We start from the raw sequence: 22,450 nt of genomic DNA, 5'->3' as shown, positions 1-22,450 counted from the left end.
ATTAGTGGCTTGTTTAATGGTTCACTATTTAAAATTGCAAGCATATACCGCAACAAAAAGACATACCATCACTTAATTATGATGGCCATATTCTTGTAATAACTAGCCCAAATACAAAATAAATATGTAAATAAATAACCATTGCGTTTAGTTTTGACTGTGCAGTAAATGTGCTTCTATCAGTCAGGTGTTCTAAAAGGAGGTGTAAAACCCCCTTTGGTTTTAATGCACAGCATGTCACCTGAAAATATGGTTCATATTGGTGCAAAGAAAAAACATTACAGGCTGAGAACCACATTTTAAACATAAAAGGATGTTTAAAAAAAGAATAGAAAATTAAAAGCAAAAACTATTTAAAAGTTAAACTATTGGCCCACTTTCTGTAGAAATGAAGTGCACTTTTTTTCAGAAGTGGACATGGGGTCAAACACAAAACTGAGCAAAACTGAATAGATGTTCCCAGTGTCTTATGATGTTTACTGTAGTGGGTGGAAGTAAATTATGAATTGTAGCTGAAAAGACCAATGAATGAAGAGGGCTGACCCCACAACCATCTTCATATATGGGATAAACCACACTCCATACATTATAAGGATATGTATTTCTAGTTAACAAGGGGTTCCATTGCATAGAGAGACACAAGGTTGCAGGCCAAGTGCCTGTATAAAATCATAATCCCAGAAACTCCAAGTTGACTTATAATGTACAGAAGAGGGGTATTTTATCACTTATAATGTAAGCAATCAATTTGAACATTACAAATTTAAGTTAGACTCTTAGGTGGTCATTAAAAACTTGGTGGTCTTTTTGCAACACCGCCGAGGGACCGCCGTGCTGAAGACCGCAAGTGCAGGCGGTTTTCCGCTCGGCGAATTATGACTGCTGGCAGCCTTCCATCCTTTTCCAGATGGAGAGCTGCCAGCAGCCATACTGGCGGTCGGCGGGGAAGTGGAGGTTGCTCCACCTCCACTGCCCGTCAACAGAACACCGCCCACTGAATCACGTTCCGTGATTCACCGTGGCGGTGTTCTGTTGACGGGTTGCTGGCGGCGGAGCAGCCCCCATGGATCCCGTCGCCTCCCGGAGGATCAACGGACCAGGTAAGTTGATCGTCGGTTAGGGGAGGGGGGTGGGGAGGTGATGTGTGTTGTGTACATGTATGGGGCTGTGTGTATGAGTATGTAGAGGGGGTGTGTGAGTGTGTGTATGCATGCAGGGGGTGTAGTGTGTTTGAAAATGTGTGCATGTCTGTATGTATGTCTGTATGGATGTCTGCGTGTATGTCTGTATATGGGTGTGCGTGTATGACACATATGTCCCACTATCACAACCCACACATCTCAATACCAAGGCCCTGCAAGCAACACCTATGCATGGACCACCGTCACCAAAGCATGTCCAGTACAGATACCCCACAGACCCCAAAACAACTATCACAAAAGGACAAACACAATTATGCAAGCACAGGAGTAGAGGTTACTGCACCCAATGCACAAGATGGCACACACAGATACTAAACTTATGCATATTCACCCCAACAGGACCCATACCCAACGTCACCGGACAGGAGGTACCAGACATATCCATTCCCCCCACAGAAGAGGCCCACAGTGATGACAGCAGCTCTGCACGCCTGGATCAAGTTGTCCAGCCCGGCCCATCAGGGACCTCAGGACAGTTGGTTCCCCTGACACAGTCCCAAACCACCACTGAACCTCCCTCCTCACGAAACACCACCACAGCACCCACCCAGTGGGCCCATCCCTCTGTCCCCAGGACACGCCAATCGGCAGTGTGTCCACCACTACAGGGAACCCAGGCAAACCCACCAACCCAAGAAAATCTGGGATCTGGGGTCAGTGGCAGTGGGCACACGGTTCAGGGGACAGAGGCACAGGGTAACAGGGAAGCTGGGAGGACTGCTGTGCTACAGAGGGAGGACAGGCCCAGGGAACCGACACTCCACTCTCCAACATCATGGGAGCTTACCACCATTCCCAGGATATCATGGGCACGGTACTGGTCAAGTTTCAGGAGACCCAGTGGCTGCAGGAGGAACACTACCTGGGGATCAGGGAGGACTCGAAGTCCATTAACACCACCCTGGTCACCATTGCAGGGGTGCTGGCAGACCTTGTCAACACCATGAGGGATGCAGTGGCACACCAGCGGGCCCCTGACACTAGCCTGGATGATGAACAGCCCTCTACCTCTGCCGGCACTAGTGGACAGGAGGCACCGCCACAGGACCAACAGGCCACCAGCACCCCACCCCGTGCAGAAGGAGAACCACCCGGCAAACGGTCCCTGAGATCCAGGAACAAGACAAAGAACATTGCCAGGATCCCCGCCAGGAAATAAGACCCTCCTGAATGTCACCCTTCTGTCCCACTTTGTCATCCTGTCCACCTTAAACTGCCATAGCTCCACTTCCTATGCCCCATTGGACAATGCACCTGTGAGACCAAGAGACTGGACTCTGCCTTGGACATTCCTCCACCATCACCCCAGCCTATTTCACACACCCTCCACTTATTTGCCCATAAATAAACACCATTGAATCACCAAAAAATCTGGAGTCAGTCTGTGGTTTCACAAATGTGTAATTGCAAAATCTCTGGAATATAGCGATGTCAATGTACTTGTTCACATACCAATGTTACACAGCTGTAGGCCAGGAGTAAACATAGCAGAGGGCACAAGTTGGGACCCAGATCTGTGAAATAGAAAGCAAAAGTGACAAGTCAGGGTCCATACACAGATGTAAAAAGGCAGACTTATGATAGGTCCTGCAATAGTATGAGATGTGGGAAGCAGTTTCATCTTCGTACCTGTGTCTCACTGGAAGTATTGCATGATGATGTTGTTTCGGTTGTCTACATCTTCTTCTTCTGCCTCCTCTTCTTCACTGTCCACAGGCTCCACAGCTGCCACAAGACCAGCATCAGGCCCATTCTCCTTCAGAAAAGGCACCTGCCGTCGCAAAGCCAGGTTGTGCAACATACAGCAGTCCACGATGATCTGGCACACCTTCTTCGTGAGTAGTAGTAGAGGGAGCCACTTGTCAGATGGAGGCACCGGAATCTGGCCTTCAGGAGGCCGAGGTGCGATCCATTATCCGCCTAGTTCTCCCATGTGCCTCATTGTAGCATTCCTCTGCCCTTGTCCTGGGATTCCTCACTGGGGTCAGTAGCCATGACAGGTTGGGGTAACCAGAGTCACCTGCAAATATCGAGGGACAACTTTTAGACATCCTCCAAACATTAGGGAATCTCCCATACCCAGACAGAACATGAAACTGTGTGGGGACTTTAGGCTCACCTATTTAGCCACACACGGTGCCTCTGGAGTTGCCCCATCACATAAGGGATGCTGCTATTCCTCAAAATGTAAGCGGCATGCACTGAGCCAGGATACTGACTGCCAAACACACCATCTGCACATTCATTGAATGGCAGCTCTTCCGGTTTCTGTACACCTGTTCATTCCTGTGGGGGGGGACAAATGCCACATGTGTACCATCAATGGCACCAATGATGTTGGGGATATGTCCCAGAGCATAGAGTCACCTTTCACTGTGGGCAAATCCTCCACTTGAGGGAAAATTATGAAGCTGCGCATGTGTTTCAGCAGGGAAGACAACACTCTGGACAAAACATTAGAGAACATTGGATGGGACATCCCTGATGCCATGGCTACTGTTGTTTGAAAAGACCCATTGGCCAGGAAATGGAGTACAGACAGGACCTGCAATAGAGGGGGTATTCCTGTGGGATGGCAGATAGCTGACATCAGGTCAGGCTCCAACTGGGCACACAGTTCCTGGATTGTTGCACAATCAAGTCTGTAAGTGATAATGATGTATCTGTCTTCCATTGTCGACAGGTCCACCAGGGTTCTGTACACTGTAGGATGCCGCCATCTCATCACCTGCCCCAGCAGACATGCCCTATGGAGGAGAACAATGAGCAGAGGGTCAACACTTAGGTATCACCAGACTGTTTAGCAAAAACATTACATTTTCTCTACGTGCCTTTGTCTGTCCATATTCCTGGCCTAAATAGGTGTGACGCAGTTAATTGGCCTGCCATGTGGCCCCTTGAAATGGCTGCTGCCTGACCTGTAATTGTGGGACAAGGGGAAATTAGGTAACTGCGCTGGCATTGTACATCGTCGCAGTAGGTGGTCGAAGATTGCGGCACAATTCAGCATTGGTTAACATTGGGCCCTATGGGTTCCAGGAGCCAATGACGATGTACACCGGTGGTGACGGTAGCACCGCTGCGGACGTGACCGCCATTTTCTATCTGTTCCCTCACTTGATATCTGACTTTCAACAGGAGAGGACCTACACTGCAAGTGCTGCTGTTACCTGTGTCTGGAAGCGACAATGGCTACAGTGTCTGGGGAAAGGGCCCCTGCCTTCACTTCGGAGGAGTTGGAGAAACTAGTGGATGGGGTCCTCCCCCAGTACACGCAACTGTACGGTCCTCCAGACAAACAGGTGAGTACACTGTGAGCATGGTGGCTGGCACATGATTGTGTGGAGTGTCGTGGATGGAAAAGGGAGGGTACAGGCCAGCATGTGAGGATAGTGTGTGTGTATGTATGTATGGGCCAGGGTGGGAGGTTTGTAGGCAATGTGTGAGAAGAACTGTACGGGTCAGTAAAATCCATTACAACTTCACTTTTCCTCTAGGTCAGCTCCCACCATAAGAAGGGTGTTTGTCGTGCCATCGCCAAGGGAGTGCAGACCCTGGGGTCTACCATAGACGGAGCACCCACTGCCGGAAAAGATGGGAGGACCTGCACCGCTGGAGCAAGAAGACGGCGGAGGCCCAGCTGGGGATGGCCTCCCAATGTGGAAGGGGTGCCCGTCGCATCATGACCCCCCTGATGTACCGGATCCTGGCGGTGGCCTATCCGGAGTTGGATGGGCGCTTGAGGGCATCACAGCAGCCACAAGGGGTTGAGTACACTCTCATTCAGCTGACTCTGCCTGCTTGACGAGGTGTCTGGGTGGGGGTGGTGGGCTGTGGGTTCCCCTAGGCCAGGGCAGATGCGAAAAGGTAGATACATTGTTTTGCAGCCTCATTGCCACTCCAACCCCAAAGGTGGTATTAGCCCTCTACACCTAGTGAGGCTCCCATGGGTTCCAGCTGTGCATGAAATGGGTCTAGACCGAGTCCCCCTTGGGCATGTGCTTTTCCCCTGCACTGTTAGTGCTTGGCTTAGTGCATAGGGCTGCTCCCTGTGTGTTGTGTCCTCCAACGGTAGTGGTGTTGCATGCATTGACCATGTGTCTTTACTGTCTCCCCCCCCTTTTTGTTTTGTCACCCTGTTCTTGCATGCTTTAGCATCATCTGGCAGAGGAGCAGTGGCACCGGAGCGGGAGGGAGCTGCATCCCACATGGCCCTGGAGGGTGAAGTAACGGAGTCTGAAGGCACCAGTGGGACAGAGGGCGAGTGGAGCTCCACGACGGGGACAGAAGCATACACCAGCAACAGCAACTCCTCCTCTGATGGGAGCTCCCATGCGGTGGCGGGAACCTCTGTGCCAACCGCATCAACAGGTACAACTGTCACCCCCCCACCAGCACCGCCGTCCCAGCAGCCCCTCAGCGTGTTTCCCGTGCCCGCTCACCCAGTAGGGTGGGCAGGGCATCTCCTTCACCACAGGCACCTCAGCCCCTACCCCAGTCAGTCCTGTTGCCCTCAGTGAGGAGGCTATTGACCTCCTGCGATCCCTCACTGTTGGGCAATCTACCATTTTGAGTGCCATCAAGGGTGTTGAGAGGCATTTGCAACAAACAAATGCATACCTAGAGGGCATTCATTATGGCCAGGCAGCCCAACAGAGAGCATTTCAGGCTCTGGCCTCAGCACAGATGGCAGCCATTGTCCCTGTGTCCAGCCTCCCCCCTCCAACTTCCTCCACCCAAACCCAATCCCCTGTACCTCAGCCTATCCCAAGCACACCATCAAACTAGCATGCACACTCATCAACACACTTGGAAAACATAAGCACCACGCAGCCCACAGGCACTCACACAAGCATCATCCCCATGCAGACAGAGCAACAACCACTGCCTTCACTATGTCCCCCTCCTCCACGTCCTCCTCCTCCCTCCCTGCCTCGTCTCCACTCACACCTACATGCACTACATCCTCAGCCACTACCTCCATCACCAGCATGCCCATCACCACACACTGCTCACGTCCACTCACCACCCCCACTACCATTCACACATCCCCTGTGTCCTCTCCCAGTGTGTCTGTGAGCCCTCCTCCGAAACTACACTAATGCAGGCACACATCCATCCAACAGCCATCCACCTCACAACAGCCTCCAGCCCATGCACCTTCACCCGTATTCAGCTAGGTACACCTCCTACAACCACTACCTCTTCCTCCACTCCCAAAGCCCCTCAATCTTCCCGTCCCAGTGTGTCTAAGAAACATTTCCTGGCTAACATTGACCTCTTCCCTACACCTCCCCCCCTCCTTCCACTAGGGCCAGGCCGTCCAGGTCCCAGCCCAGCACCTCAGCCACCAAACCCTCAAGCACAGTGGTCCCAGCAACTCCGGTCTCATCACGGGCGCCACCCATGAGGGCTGCCAGTGTGCCACCTAGTGAGGCCAGGGAGCAGGCCATTCCACCACCTGCCCAGGTGAAGAAGGTGCCCACATGCCAGAGGGAGAAGCCACACCTACCAGCAAGCAAGGGCTCCTCCAAACCAAAAGGGGAAAGTGGCAAGACATCAGCAGCAACATCAAAGGTGGGGAAGGGACACAAGCCGAAGAGCAGGTCAGGACAGGGCACGGTGGCTCTGGCTGAGGGACCAGAGTCACCACTTCTGTCAACCACAACATCAACATATACGGCGGAAGACACTGCCACCTGCACCGCCACCTGCACCGCCACCTGCACATCAGCTGCTTCAGCAACAGTCCCCAGCATCATTCGTAGTGGGCAGCCGTCCGAGACTGCAGGAGACGTCCTGCTGTGTCCCTCAACAGGTGCAGACACATGCACAAACACCAGCACCTCCGCCACAGACACCGCCGCAACCACCACCGCCAGCCCTGTGACGTGCTCAGACAGTGCCACCACAGCTGACATGGCAGTCATCCCCAGTGGGCAGCCATCCAAGGCTGCAGGAGATGACCTGGACCCTGCCTAGCATCCATGAGGCATGACTCCCAGCACTGTTTGTACCTGCAGGTGTCAGACGAAGTCGCAGCAGGGTGGAGTGTGTCTCTGCCTCTATGGCGTATCATGCTACCTGTTCCCAGGCAATCTCGTGGCACACACACGCAGGTGAGGGAATGGTACCTGCCACACTGCATGTGAAGCACTCTGGGCACCAAGCCCTCTCCAGAACTAATGGAGATTAACATCCACTACCTCAGTCCTTGGCAGGATGAAGCACTCTGGGCACAAAGCACCCTCCAGAACCAGTGGAGAATGACATCCACTACCTCAGTCCTTTGCAGGATGAAGCACTCTGGGCAGAAAGCCCCCTCCAGAACCAGTGGAGAATCACATCCACTACCTCAGTCCTTGGCAGGATGAAGCACTCTGGGCACAAAGCCCCCTCCAGAACCAATGGAGATTCACATCCACTACCTCAGTCCTTGGCAGGATGAAGCACTCTGGGCACAAAGCCCCCTCCAGAACCAGTGGAGATTCACATCCACTACCTCAGTCCTTGGCACGATGAACCACTCTGGGCACAAAGCCCCCTCCAGAACCAGTGGAGAATGACACCCACTACCTCAGTCCTTGGCAGGATGAAGCACTCTGGGCACAAAGCCCCCTCCAGAACCAGTGGAGATTTACATCCACTACCTCAGTCCTTGGCTGAATGAAGCACTCTGGGCACAAAGCCCCCTCCAGAACCAATGGAGAATGACATCCACTACCTCAGTCCTTAGCAGGATGAAGCACTCTAGACACAAAGCACCCTCCAGAACCAGTGGAGACTGTTATCCACTTGAGAGACTGTGGCTTTGCACTCCCCTGGATACAGCAGTGGGCAAACCACCCACCAGAAAGACTTGGAAGACTGTGGCTTTGCACTCCCCAGGATAGAGCAGTGGGCAAACCACCCACTGGAAAGACTTGAGAGACTGTGGGTTTGCACTCCCCAGGATACAGCAGTGGGCAAACCACCCACTGGAAAGACTTAAGAAACTGTGGCTTTGCACTCCCCAGGATACAGCAGTGGGCAAATCACCCACTGGAAAGACTTGAGAGACTGTGGCTTTGCACTCCCCAGGACGAATAAGTGGGCATGGAGCCCGCTCGTGGAGCAGTGGCGTCGTCAGTTCATCCGGCTGAGCTGCCCCCCTCCCCCTGAGGTGTCTATTTATTTTCCATCTGATGCACCCTCAGTGTTCTCTCGGTGGCGAGTCAGGTATCTTGTGTGGGCTTCGCCCATGCATTTTAGGACACTGATCCACGGACAATGATTTAATTAATATCCAAACTTGTGTAGTTGGTGTACATATTTGTATATACTGATTTTTGAATTTGCCCTATCTGATTTTTATTGATTACACTTGTTACAATCATTTCATTTTGTCCTTGCGTTCTTCCAGCGGGTGACAGGGTGTATTTGTAATGTTGCTGCATGTATTTGTGTGTATGGTGTTGTGGTTTAGGGTAGGGGGTGGGGGTGTTGCCTGTGTTATGTCACTCTCTTTTCCCTCCTCCCCTCCCCTGTGTGCTAGGAGCAGTACTCACCATGGACATCGATGGTGTCTTTCCTGCTCCTGATACAAGAGGAGGAAGACCAGCATGGGCAGGACCTGTAGTTCGGGCTCCATGGCGTCCTGTTTGCTTGTTGGGTGTCGAGAGGTGAGTGGTTTCCAGTCCAAGTCCTGTTTCTGTTGTGCTTTTGATAGCTTTGGTACCGCCCCAGAAAAGGTGGCGGATAGACGTGTTGTAATACAGTGGGCCGAACCTTGTGTTCCACCTGTCTGTTGGCAGTTACCGCTGCGGTGTTTGTTTCTACCGCTGTGGCAGTCGGAGTGTGAAAGTGGCTGTGTATGTTGGCGCTTTCCACCATGGTCGTGATTCAATTTTTTTTCCGCCGGGCTTTTTACAGTATTACCTCTATTTTAACACCGACCGCCAGGGTTGTAATGAGGGCCACTGTCTCTTCAAGATTCAGTAAGGAACTTCCAATAATCATATCTTCCATTTACACTTAAAAAATAGCACCAAAAAATATGGGGCTGATTTAGGACAAATAGCACTGCACCCAATGTGGTGCCACTTTCTTTGCGTCCCTTAGTGCCTCCCTACTGCCACCACGTGTGCAGGCTGGGGGGGCAATAGTGAAAGAACACCTGAAGCTAGAGATGTACTCTGCAGGAGTAGCACCAAAATCATGGCACTACTCCTGCAGAGTATAGAGGGGCCCATTGTATTCAATGGCATGCCCCCTTCTAACGCCTGCTCTGAGCAGGCGTTAAAAGTGCCAAAAAAAGATACAAGGAAATTTCCTTGCACCATTTTTTCACCCCCATAGCACAGGGACAAAGAAGGCCCAAGAAGAGGCCCATGCAGCACTACGACAAAGGCTCCCACACCGCTAGAGAACCACTCAGGATGATGAGTGTCACAGGATAGAGTGCTGGGACCAGAGCTGCAAGATGCATGAAGAACTTTGTGAAAGGATGCCAAGATGCCTTGGCAACAGTAAAACACACGGTGCACGGTGGTACTGTCTTGCGTGGGAAGGCAAGCTCTTACTTCCATCAAAGTTGGACAGTAGGATGTCAGGACCGTTGAGACCACTTCAGTCCACCACCTGTGATGCAGGATCCATGCAGCTCAGCAAGAGAGGGGATCCACAAAGCTGGTCGTCATTGCAGTAGGTGCCTGCTGAAGCAGGGGAGTGACTCCTTCTCCCCAAAGGAGATTCCCTCGCTCTTCTGGTGCACGCTGAAGACATGCTGTCCTCAGAGGATGCACAACCGGGAAAGAGTTGCAGTTGCTGGAAAGAGCTGAAGATACAATGTTGCAGAAGTTGTCTTTGCTTCTTTCTTGCAGTTTGTAAAGTTTCCTGGAGGGTCCAGATGCAGTTTATTCAGTGAGAAGTAAAGAATGCAGAGGATTCCTGCTGTAGTCTTGCAATCCAGTTTGAAAGAACCACCCAAAGGAGAGACCCTAAATATCCCTGAAAAGGGGATTGGTCACCTAACCAGGTAAGCAACTATCAGGGGAGGGCTCTGACATCACCTGTTGGCACTGGCCACTCAGACGCTGCCAGAGTTCCCTGCTAACTTGGAATCCAAGATGCCAAAATCTAGGGACACTCTGGAGGAGCTCTGAGCATCACCCCTGAGGTGGTGATGGGTAGGGGAGTGGCCACTCCCTTTTCCTTTGTCCAGTTGCGCACCAGAGAATGGGCTGGGGGGGCCTCTGAACCAGTGTAGACTATATTATGCAAGGAGGGCAACAAATGTGCCCTTCAAAGCACTTCCTTTGACTTGGGGAGGCTACCCCTCCAAAACCTGTAACACCTATTTCCAAAGGGAGAGGGTGTAACACTCCTCTCCCAAAGGAAATCCTTTGTTCTTTCTTCCTGGGCTTGAGCTTTTCAAGCAACAAGAGGGCAAAAACCTGTCTTTGAGGTTGCAGCAGCTGGGGCTGCCTAGAAAACCTCAGAAGGCTGTAATGGCAATACTGGGGGTTCTTTAAGGAGCCCCCGAGTGGAAGGAATCAAACAACCAATGCTTGCAAAAGCCTTGGTGTATGATTCCAAGATGTTTGATACAAAACATGTCTACGTTTGTGTTATCATTATGTAGCAGGACATAGGTAGTGACTATAGGAAAGTAGCCTCTTTCTAGCATAGTTACCCCCACTTTTGGCCTGTTTCTGAGTATGTATCAGTGTGTTTTTACTGTGTCACTTGGATCCTGCTAGCCAGGACCCCAGTGCTCATAGATAAACACCTATATGTCAGTGTGTTTTGCCTGTCTCACTGGGATCCTGCAAGCCAGGACCCCAGTGCTCATAGTTTGTGTCCTAATGGGTATGTCTGTGTAGTGCCTAACTGTGTCACTGAGGCTCTGCTAATCAGAACATCAGTGCTTATGGTCTCTCTGCTTTTCAATTTGTCACTGTTGGCTAGTGACTTAATTTACCAATTTCAATTGGCATACTGGACCCCCTTATAAGTCCCTAGTATATGGTACCTGGGTACCCAGGGCATTGGGGTTCCAGGAGATCCATATGGGCTGCAGCATTTCTTTTGCCACCCATAGGGAGCTCAGACAAACCCTTACACAGGACTGCCACTGCAGCCTGCGTGAAATAGTGCACACACGATTTCACAGCCATTTTTACTGCACTTAAGAAACATATAAGTTACCTATATGCCTAACCTTCACTTGCTGAAGGTTAGGTGCAAAGCTACCAAGTGTGAGGGCACCCTTGCACTAGCAAAGGTGCCCCTACATAGTTCAGGGCCATTTCCCCAGACTTTGTGAGTATGGGGACGCCATTACACGCATGCACTACATTTAGCTCAATACCTATATGTAGCTTCACATGGGTAACTCTGAATATGGCCATGTAACATGTCTAAGATCATGGAATTGTCCCCCCATTCTAAATCTGGTATTGGGGAGCCAATTCCATGCATCCTGGGGGTTCCACCATGGACCCCCAGCACTACCAAACCAGCTCTCTGAGGCTTGCACTGCAGCTACAGCTGCTGCCACCTCACAGACAGGGTTCTGCCCTCCTGGGGTCTGGGCAGCCCAGTCCCAGGAAGGCAGAACAAAGCATTTTCTCTGAGAGCAGGGTGTTACACCCTCTTCCTTTGGAAATAGGTGTAACAAGCTGAGGAGGGGTAGCCTCCCCCAGCCTCTGGAAATGCTTTGATGGGCACAGATGGTGCCCTCCTTGCATAAACTAGTCTACACCAGTTCAGTGACCCCTGATCCCCTGCTCTGGCGGGAAACTGGACAAAGAAAGGGGAGAGACTACTCCTCTGTCCATCACCACCCCAGGGGTGGTGCCCAGAGCCCCTCCAGTGTGTCCCAGACTTCAGCCATCTTGCTTTGCAAGGTGTGGGGGCACTCTGGAGGGCTCTAAGTGGCCAGTGCCAGCAGGTGACGTCAGAGACCCCTCCTGATTGGTCCATACCTGAAAAGGTGGCCAATCCCCTTTTCAGGGCTATTTAGGGTCTCTCCTGTGGGTTCTCTTCAGATTCTGCTTGCACGTTTCCTTCATAAATCCTCTACAACAACTTCAGCATCCTCTGACCTCGGATCAACCGCAGCCTGCTCCAAGAAACGCTGTTACTGCATTAAAGTGTCTAGGTGAGACACTTTTCTTCAGCAACCTCAGCTCCAAATCAGCAACTGCAACAGTTTCCATGGTGTGCATGCTCTGGGGACTCCCTGTCTTCATCCTGCACCGGAAGGACCGAAGAAATCTCCTGTGGAGTGACCGAGTCACTTCCCTGCTCCAAGCAGGCACCTTCCAAGGTGACGACAGGTACCCTGGGACTCCTCTCATGGCAATGAGCATGCTCCTAAGGACACAGAGGGTAGACATCATTGACATAGACTGTCCTGAGGTCCTGCTGACGCAATTTGGAGGAAGTAAGACCTTGCCTTCTCCGAGAACGATGGTACACCTGTGTTTTGTGTCTTCTTTGCCTCCTGAGGCTTCTTTGCACTCTTTTCTAAATTCCTTCATGCACAGCCTGGCCCAGGTCCCCAGCACACCACCCTGCAATGCTGAACTCATTGAAATGTTCGCTGGCAGCGTGGGATCTTCTTTTGTTGTGCTGCATAAACCGCATTTTGTACCTCCTTTAAACCTGGATCCTGCAGCTTCTAGGGGTGGTGGCTGGCATCCTGAGGTCTCTCTAAAGTGCTGAGAGCCCCCTCTTCATCCTCACACAGAGTTGAGGCCCCCAGGTCCCTCCTGCGTCCATCCAGTGCCATTTTGATGAAAAATACACTTTTGCCGTAGCCAAGGCTTGTTGGTGCCTTCCAACACAAAATCTCCTCTGCAACAATCTTCACGCCTTGGGACATCTTTTGCATCATGCAGAAACCCATTGGCAACTTCCTAGGGTGCATTTCTGCAGTCTTCAACTAACCCTGGACTCTTCTTTTGCAACCTCTTCTGGATTGACAGGGGCTCCTGTCCTTCCTGGAACTTCTTTAGACTTCTGGACTTGGTCTTTGCAGACTTGGTTGGCTGCTGCAAAATCCCCAAAACAAAGTGTAGTGTGTCCTAAGGAAACTTGCAGTACTTTACTCCTGCTTTTCTGGGCTCTGGGGTGGGGTAATTTACTTACCTTTACTGTATTCTTACTTTCCCAGTGATTCTGCACACACTACACTTGTCTAGGGAAGAATTTGTGATTCACATTCCACTTTTTTAGTATATGGTTTGTGTTGCCCCTAGACTTATTTTCTCCCATTGCATTCTTTAGGATTTCCCACTGTTTGCATTGTTCTATGACTATTTACCTGTCTAATTTTGATGTCTAATGTATATATTTGTGTATAATACTTCCCTACAGAAGGATTATTGTCTCTAAGATAATTTTGGTAATGTTTCACCCATATAAATACCTTTATTTTTGGTAACACTGAGTATTGTCTTTACTTGTGTACAAGTACTGTGTAACTATAAGTGGTATTGCATGAGCTTTGCATGTCTCCTAGTTCAGCCTAAACTGCCCTGCTATAGCTACCCCTATCAGCCTAAGCTTCTAGAACACTTCTACATTCACTAACAAGGGATAACTGGACCTGGTGTAAGGTGTAAGTACCCAAGGGACCCACTACATACTAGGCCAGCCTCCTACAGTGATCTATGTCCTGTACATGGGTACAATGTCATCCCCGCACTCACAAAGTTTGGGAAAATTGTCCTGGAGGATGTGGGGGCACCTCTGCTAGTGCAGGTGTGCCAAAACACATAGGTACTGTTAGAAATGGGGTTTTTGGTTGGCAGTCAGGTTACCCTCTGTCCAAGCAAGAACCCTCACTCTAGTCAGGGTAAGTTACACACAATCCAAAATTAGCCTGTGCCCACCCTCTGGTAGCTTGGCACGAGCAGTCAGGCTTAACTTAGGAGGCAATGTGTAAAGTATTTGTGCAATAAATCATACAATACCAACATATAGCACCACAAAAATACACCACACAGTGTTTAGAAAAATATATATAATATTTATCAGGATAATTGTAGGTCAAAAAGAATAAAATTGCAATATGAAATTGTAGAGATATCACTGAAAAGTGATATAAAGTGTCTTAAGTCTTTATAATATGAACAAAGTCTCTTTCAAGCACAAGTACCTGGTTTGGAGTGGAAAAATCTCCTCAGAGGGCCACAAAAGAAGTGGTGCGTGGAAAAAGGGTGTGTGCGTCGATTTCTCCCCAGCACACACGGACTTGCGTCGTTATTTTCCACGCGGGGAAGTCGTGCGTCGTTTGCCGGCGCGCGGACAGTCTCTTTTCGTGGATCGCGGGGATTACCAGATGTCCCGGGTCTGTGCGTGGATTTTCCTGCTTGTTTTCCGGCTGCGCGTCGTTTTCCGGGGCTGCGCGGCGAAATTACGATCTCACAGCAGGCGTTGCGGCGATTTCTCCTCTAGACGTCGATCTGCGGGGCTGCGCGTTGAAATTACGATCTCACGGCAGGCGTTGCGTCGATTTCTCCTCTAGAGGTCGGGCGGCGCTGTCCTTGCGAAGCCGTGCGTCGGATTTTCGGTCGTCCCAAGAGCGTCGCGTCAATCAGCGTCGGTGTGCGGCGTTTTTCTCGCCGCGGAACAAGCTGTGCGTCGAAATTTTCTGCGCACGGAGCGTCCAAGTGAAAGAGAGAAGTCTTTTTGGTCCAGAGACTTCAGGGAACAGGAGGCAAGCTCTATCTAAGCCCTTGGAGAGCACTTTCACAGCCAGACAAGAGTTCAGCAAGGCAGCAGGCCAACAGCAAGGCAGCAGTCCTTTGTAGAAAGCAGACAGGTGAGTCCTTTGAGCAGCCAGGCAGTTCTACTTGGCAGGATGTAGTTTCTGGTTCAGGTTTCTTCTCCAGCAAGTGTCTGATGAGGTAGGGCAGAGGCCCTGTTTTACACCCAAATGTGCCTTTGAAGTGGGGGAGACTTCAAAGAGTGGCTAAGAAGTGCACCAGGTCCCCTTTCAGTTCAATCCTGTCTGCCAGGGTCCCAGTAGGGGGTGTGGCAGTCCTTTGTGTGAGAGCAGGCCCTCCACCCTCCCAGCCCAGGAAGACCCATTCAAAATGCAGATGTATGCAAGTGAGGCTGAGTATCCTGTGTTTGGGGTGTGTCTGAGTGAATGCTCAAGGAGCTGTCAACCAAGCCCAGCCAGACGTGGATTGTAAGGCACAGAAAGATTTAAGTGCAAAGAAATGCTCACTTTCTAAAAGTGGCATTTCTAGAATAGTAATATTAAATCTGACTTCACCAGTCAGCAGGATTTTGGATTACCATTCTGGCCATACTAAATATGACCTTCCTGCTCCTTTCAGATCAGCAGCTGCCACTTCAACAGTGTATGAGGGCAGCCCCAATGTTAGCCTATGAAGGGAGCAGGCCTCACAGTAGTGTAAAAACGAATTTAGGAGTTTTACACTACCAGGACATATAACTACACAGGTATATGTCCTGCCTTTTATCTACACAGCACCCTGCTCTAGGGGTTACCTAGGGCACCCATTAAGGGTGACTTATATGTAGAAAAAGGGGAGTTCTAGGCTTGGCAAGTACTTTTAAATGCCAAGTCGAGGTGGCAGTGAAACTGCACACACAGGCCTTGCAATGGCAGGCCTGAGACAAGGGAAAGGGGCTACTTAAGTGGGTGGCACAACCAGTGCTGCAGGCCCACTAGTAGCATTTAATTTACCAGCCCTATGCACATAAAGTGCACCTTACTAGGGACTTATAAGTAAATTAATAGTCCAATCAGGTATGATTCAAGGTTACCATGTTTTAAAGGGGAGAGCATATGCACTTTAGCACTGGTTAGCAGTGGTAAAGTGCGCAGAGTTTAAAAACCAGCAAAAATGAGGTCAGAAAAAGAGAAGGAGGAAGGCAAAAAGTTTGGGGATGACCCTGTCAAAAAGCCAGGTCCAACATGACCCCCTCCCAGCCTAAAGCCAGGGTAGACTAATCAACACTCTGATGGACTTCCCTGCTTAAGGCGATAGAACATGGACAATGGCCCACTACTGCAGGGGCACTCGCCAGTTCTCCGCCTTTCCGAACTCAGTGTGGCTTCTTTGTCTATACTCTCTGGGGCCACTGATCTGGCCCATGGGGAACCCTTCTCATCACCTGAGGACCCCATCTGTACAGCTCCTAACTTTAATTTGCTTACAGATGTATCCCAGTATGCAGACAGTACCACCATGGCCAACAAAGTGATGTGGCCCATTCCATTCCTTGGGTCTGACGTCTGTCCCCAACCCAGGGAAATCTCTGCCCACAAGGACAGAAACTAACAGATGCCACTGACAGCTGTCAGTGTTATGAGCCAGGCCCCTGACCATCCACTGCTAGGTGGAGACCCGGAGGGGGGCCGTTGGCTGAGCTTCTCCTCCAGCTGGGGGGCTGGTAGGGAGCTCCCAAGGGATTCCTGTAGCATCCCAGAATGGGGGGTAGTAACCCCAGGGGTCTGGCACCCCTTCTCCACTCTCACCAGGTCAGGGGTGGGTCCCTGATACTGGTCCCTCAGCCCAGGGTCTGTACTCTGAGGCTGAACAGAGGACAGGGGTGAGTCCTTCCTCCCCGTGCCTCCCCATCTGGGCTCCCATACCCTCCTCTGGGGAGTGGTACCGCCAGATATCTGAACTGTTAGGGCACCCTTGGGGGTCGGCCCTCTCAGCTCTCCTGACACTAAGGGAAACTCATTCCCCAGAATGCAGTCAATGGGCAGCTGGGGACTAACTATGACCCGCCTCTGGGTCACCTCCCCACCCCACTCTAGGGACACCCGGGCCATGGGGCGGAAGAAATCTTCCCCAATGGCTGGAGTCACTCTACACACCTGTCCGGTGTACTGCTCTGGTGACACTAGTCTCTCCACCATCATGGTAAGACTAGCCCCCGTGTCTCTCAGAGCGGTGACTGGGATCCCATTCACTCCCACCTGGTGGAAGTGACGACTCCCACCCTCAGGGATCACCAGTTTACCCTCTGAGTCCACCTCCCAACTGAAGGAGATGAAGGCATGGTCTACGACCTGCCCCTGGGGACGACATTCCCCTAAGGCCACATGGGCCACCCCTGTAGAGGTCCCAATATTGGGTGAGTTCTTTGGACAGACAGAGTCCCCCTTCCTGTGTCCTATCTGGGAACACTCAAAGCAGCGGGTTGGGAATGGGATGCTTTGGGCCACTGCCCACCAGAATCCCCACCCTGTTTCTCAGAGGGGGTATGGGAACCCTTTCTTCCCCCCTTACTCTGGAACTCGTCTGGGTCATCTCTAACCTCCCCCTCACTTTGTTAGGGGGAACCGGAACTACCCTTCTCGGGGTCACTCCCAGGTACCTTTTTGGACACTCTGGTGCTTGCCCAGAGGTCCGCCTCCTCAGCAAGCTTCCTGGGATCAGTCAGCTTACTATCCACTAAGTGCTGGCGCAACTCTGTAAAAGTAGTATTAAGCATATGCTCTCTCAGAATCAAGTCATATAAACCTTTATAATCAGCTACTTTGTTGCCCCGCACCTATCCATTCAGTGCCTTACTGGAGAAGTCAAAGAAATCTACCCATGTTTGTGTGGTTTGTTTGGTGCTGTCCCTGAACCTCTGACGGTATCCCTCAGGGGTCAGCCCAAACTTGGCAAGTAAAGTGGCTTTCTGAAGTGGGTATGTGTTTTGATCAGGTTGATCCAATGTGAGGAGTGTATCCCTCCCCAATGGCTGTACATAACCCCACATAGCTACCCCCCATTGCCCTTCAGGAACCTCATGAGCCCTTAGTGCAACTTCATAAGCAGCTAACTATTTATCTATGTCATCTCCCACCACAAAACTGGGCACCACATTTTTGGGTATACGAACCTTCTTTTCTCCAGCAGGTCCTGTCAGTATGCTGCCACCATTATTGATGGATTCAGACTGTCTCGCCTTGATCTCCAGCTCCTTGAGACTCAGTTCATGAGCCAACAATAGTTTCTTTTCAGCCAACGCTCTTTCAGCTTCCACCTGTTTGGCTGCTCTTTCAGCTTCTGCTTGAATCTGTTTGGCTGTTCTTTCAGCTTCAATCTGTTTGGCTTCTCTCTCTGCTCTTTTCTCTTCCTGTTGAGCCTCAATTTTCAGTTTTGCCATTTGCAATTGGAACTCCCTTTCCTCTCTCCTTTCCTCTGCGGTCAGGCTTTGCACAGAGACACTGCTCCCTGGTCTGGAAGGGGGCACAATTGCAGTGGTAACACCATCCACAGATAGTGAAAAATCCTCTGAGGGGCCATTTTCTGGCTCCTCTTCCTCATCATCCTCTAAATGGGCTCCTGCCCAGGCCCTCAGCGCCACTTGAAAGTCCTCCTTTCTGGAGGCCCCTTGGGTGGGTACCCTCATTGCCCTGCAGAATCCTCTTAGTTGTTTGACCGTATATGTATCCAACTGGACTAGGTCAAAGTCCCCTATCTGAGACCCAGTCAGAGACATGTTGAGTGAGGATTTAGTTTTTGAAAATTGTCAGGAAAAACGAATTTGCAAAAAGAGATAAAAATCAAGTTGACCTTCAACTGTGGGTAGGTAGTGAAATACTTAGCTACTGTATGTCACTGCACAAATACAAGTCCTATCCTCACCGCTGATCACCAATGTTAGAAATGGGGTTTTTGGTTGGCAGTCAGGTTACCCTCTGTCCAAGCAAGAACCCTCACTCTAGTCAGGGTAAGTTACACACAATCCAAAATTAGCCTGTGCCCACCCTCTGGTAGCTTGGCACGAGCAGTCAGGTTTAACTTAGGAGGCAATGTGTAAAGTATTTGTGCAATAAATCATACAATACCAACATATAGCACCACAAAAATACACCACACAGTGTTTAGAAAAATATATATAATATTTATCAGGATAATTGTAGGTCAAAAAGAATAAAATTGCAATGTGAAATTGTAGAGATATCACTGAAAAGTGATATAAAGGGGGTGATTCTGATTCTGGCGGGCGGCGGAGGCCGCCCGCCAGAATTCCGCCCCCATTATACCGCTCCGCGGTCAGAAGACCGCGGAGGGTATTATGAGTTTTTCCCTGGGCTGGCGGGCGGTCTCCAAAAGACCGCCCGCCAGCCCAGGGAATAACTCCCTTCCCACGAGGATGCCGGCTCGTAATCGAGCCGGCGGAGTGGGAAGGTGCGACGGGTGCAGTGGCACCCGTCGCGTATTTCAGTGTCTGCAAGGCAGACACTGAAATACTTTGCGGGGCCCTCTTACGGGGGCCCCAGCCGTGCCCATGCCATTGGCATGGGCACGGCAGGGGCCCCCAGGGGCCCCGCGACCCCCCCTACCGCCATCCTGTTCATGGCGGCTTTCCCGCCATGAACAGGATGGCGGTAGGGGGGGTCAGAATCCTCATGGCGGCGGAGCGCGCTCCGCCGCCATGAAGGATTCCCCCCAGCAGCGGTAAGTCGGCGGGAGCCCGCCGACTTGCCGCTTCTGACCGCGGCTGAACCGTTGCGGTCAGAATGCTCGTGTGAGCACCGCCAGCCTGTTGGCGGTGCTCCCGTGGTCGGTGGCCCTGGCGGCCACCGGCCGCCAGGGTCAGAATGACCCCCAAAGTGTCTTAAGTCTTTATAATATGAACAAAGTCTCTTTCAAGCACAAGTACCTGGTTTGGAGTGGAAAAATCTCCTCAGAGGGCCACAAAAGAAGTGGTGCGTGGAAAAAGGGTGTGTGCGTCGATTTCTCCCCAGCACACACGGACTTGCGTTGTTATTTTCCACGCGGGGAAGTCGTGCGTCGTTTTCCGGCGTGCGGACAGTCTCTTTTCGTGGATCGCGGGGATTACCACATGTCCCGGGTCTGTGCGTGTATTTTCCTGCTTGTTTTCCGGCTGCGCGTCGTTCTGCGGGGCTGCACGTCGAAATTACGATCTCACGGCAGGCGTCGCGTCGATTTCTCCTCTAGACGTCGATCTGCGGGGCTGCGCGTTGAAATTACGATCTCACGGCAGGCGTCGCGTCGATTTCTCCTCTAGAGGTCGGGCGGCGTTGTCCTTGCGAAGCCGTGCGTCGGATTTTCGGTCGTCCCAAGAGCGTCGCGTCAATCAGCGTCGGTGTGCGGCGTTTTTCTCACCGCGGAACAAGCTGTGCGTCGAAATTTTCGGCGCACGGAGCGTCCAAGTGAAAGAGAGAAGTCTTTTTGGTCCAGAGACTTCAGGGAACAGGAGGCAAGCTCTATCCAAGCCCTTGGAGAGCACTTTCACAGCCAGACAAGAGTTCAGCAAGGCAGCAGGCCAACAGCAAGGCAGCAGTCCTTTGTAGAAAGCAGACAGGTGAGTCCTTTGAGCAGCCAGGCAGTTCTTCTTGGCAGGATGTAGTTTCTGGTTCAGGTTTCTTCTCCAGCAAGTGTCTGATGAGGTAGGGCAGAGGCCCTGTTTTACACCCAAATGTGCCTTTGAAGTGGGGGAGACTTCAAAGAGTGGCTAAGAAGTGCACCAGGTCCCCTTTCAGTTCAATCCTGTCTGCCAGGGTCCCAGTAGGGGGTGTGGTAGTCCTTTGTGTGAGAGCAGGCCCTCCACCCTCCCAGCCCAGGAAGACCCATTCAAAATGCAGATGTATGCAAGTGAGGCTGAGTACCCTGTGTTTGGGGTGTGTCTGAGTGAATGCACAAGGAGCTGTCAACCAAGGCCAGCCAGACGTGGATTGTAAGGCACAGAAAGATTTAAGTGCAAAGAAATGCTCACTTTCTAAAAGTGGCATTTCTAGAATAGTAATATTAAATCCGACTTCACCAGTCAGCAGGATTTTGTATTACCATTCTGGCCATACTAAATATGACCTTCCTGCTCCTTTCAGATCAGCAGCTTCCACTTCAACAGTGTATGAGGGCAGCCCCAATGTTAGCCTATGAAGGGAGCAGGCCTCACAGTAGTGTAAAAACGAATTTAGGAGTTTTACACTACCAGGACATATAACTACACAGGTATATGTCCTGCCTTTTATCTACACAGCACCCTGCTCTAGGGGTTACCTAGGGCACCCATTAAGGGTGACTTATATGTAGAAAAAGGGGAGTTCTAGGCTTGGCAAGTACTTTTAAATGCCAAGTCGAGGTGGCAGTGAAACTGCACACACAGGCCTTGCAATGGCAGGCCTGAGACAAGGGAAAGGGGCTACTTAAGTGGGTGGCACAACCAGTGCTGCAGGCCCACTAGTAGCATTTAATTTACCAGCCCTATGCACATAAAGTGCACCTTACGAGGGACTTATAAGTAAATTAATAGTCCAATCAGGTATGATTCAAGGTTACCATGTTTTAAAGGGGAGAGCATATGCACTTTAGCACTGGTTAGCAGTGGTAAAGTGCGCAGATTTTAAAAACCAGCAAAAATGAGGTCAGAAAAAGAGAAGGAGGAAGGCAAAAAGTTTGGGGATGACCCTGTCAAAAAGCCAGGTCCAACAGGTACTTTGCACCCCGCCCTCAGGGCTGGGGGCCTGCTATAGAGGTGACTTATGAGTGATCTGGTGCAGTGTAAATGGCAGTAAAAGGGTGTATGCACCTTTTCACGCAGGCTGCAATGGCATTCCTGCAGAAGCAGTTGCATGGGCTCCCTATGGGTGGTGAAATATATGCTGCAGCCCATAGGGATCCCCCGGAACCCGATGCCCTGGGTACCTAGGTACCATATACTAGGGACTATAAGGGGGCACCGGTATGCAAATTGTGGGTGAAATACTGTGTTAACAGTATCCTACAACCACTTTCTGAAGGAGCGAGCATAACTACTGGGGTCCTGATTAGCAGTATCCCAGTAGACACAGTCAAGCATACTGACAAACAGGACAAAAGTGGGGGTAACCAAGCCAGAGAGAGGCTACTTTCCTACACAGTACTTTTGTTTGTAGACAACTAGGCCATTCCTACAAGTCCCAACTGTCAGCCCATGCCTCCTGGCTCACTAGCAGTACTCCACGAAAAACCCAAAAGGTAAAAGGTGATTTCTTGCAGCCTTTATGCATGGACTCAAGAGTGTGACATCTCAGGGGAGTTGTGGTGGAACGGAGATTACCCTTTTCTCACTTGAGCAACGAGTCTCAGTCAAACTCATGCAGTGAAAAAGATACAGTGAAGTTTTCAATAGGTTTTATTAACAAGACTACAATCTACTGGAAAATGCATGAGCTGCAATGATTAGGATAATGAACAATGTAAGAAGCAGAATAGTAAAGATGAGAGTTGTGAATACAAACACCCCCACCATATTGTAATAAACAT

The sequence above is a fragment of the Pleurodeles waltl genome, chromosome 5 (genome assembly GCF_031143425.1).
Source record: "Pleurodeles waltl isolate 20211129_DDA chromosome 5, aPleWal1.hap1.20221129, whole genome shotgun sequence".
Classification (NCBI taxonomy): domain Eukaryota; kingdom Metazoa; phylum Chordata; class Amphibia; order Caudata; family Salamandridae; genus Pleurodeles; species Pleurodeles waltl.
This window is presented reverse-complemented; position numbering follows the sequence as displayed.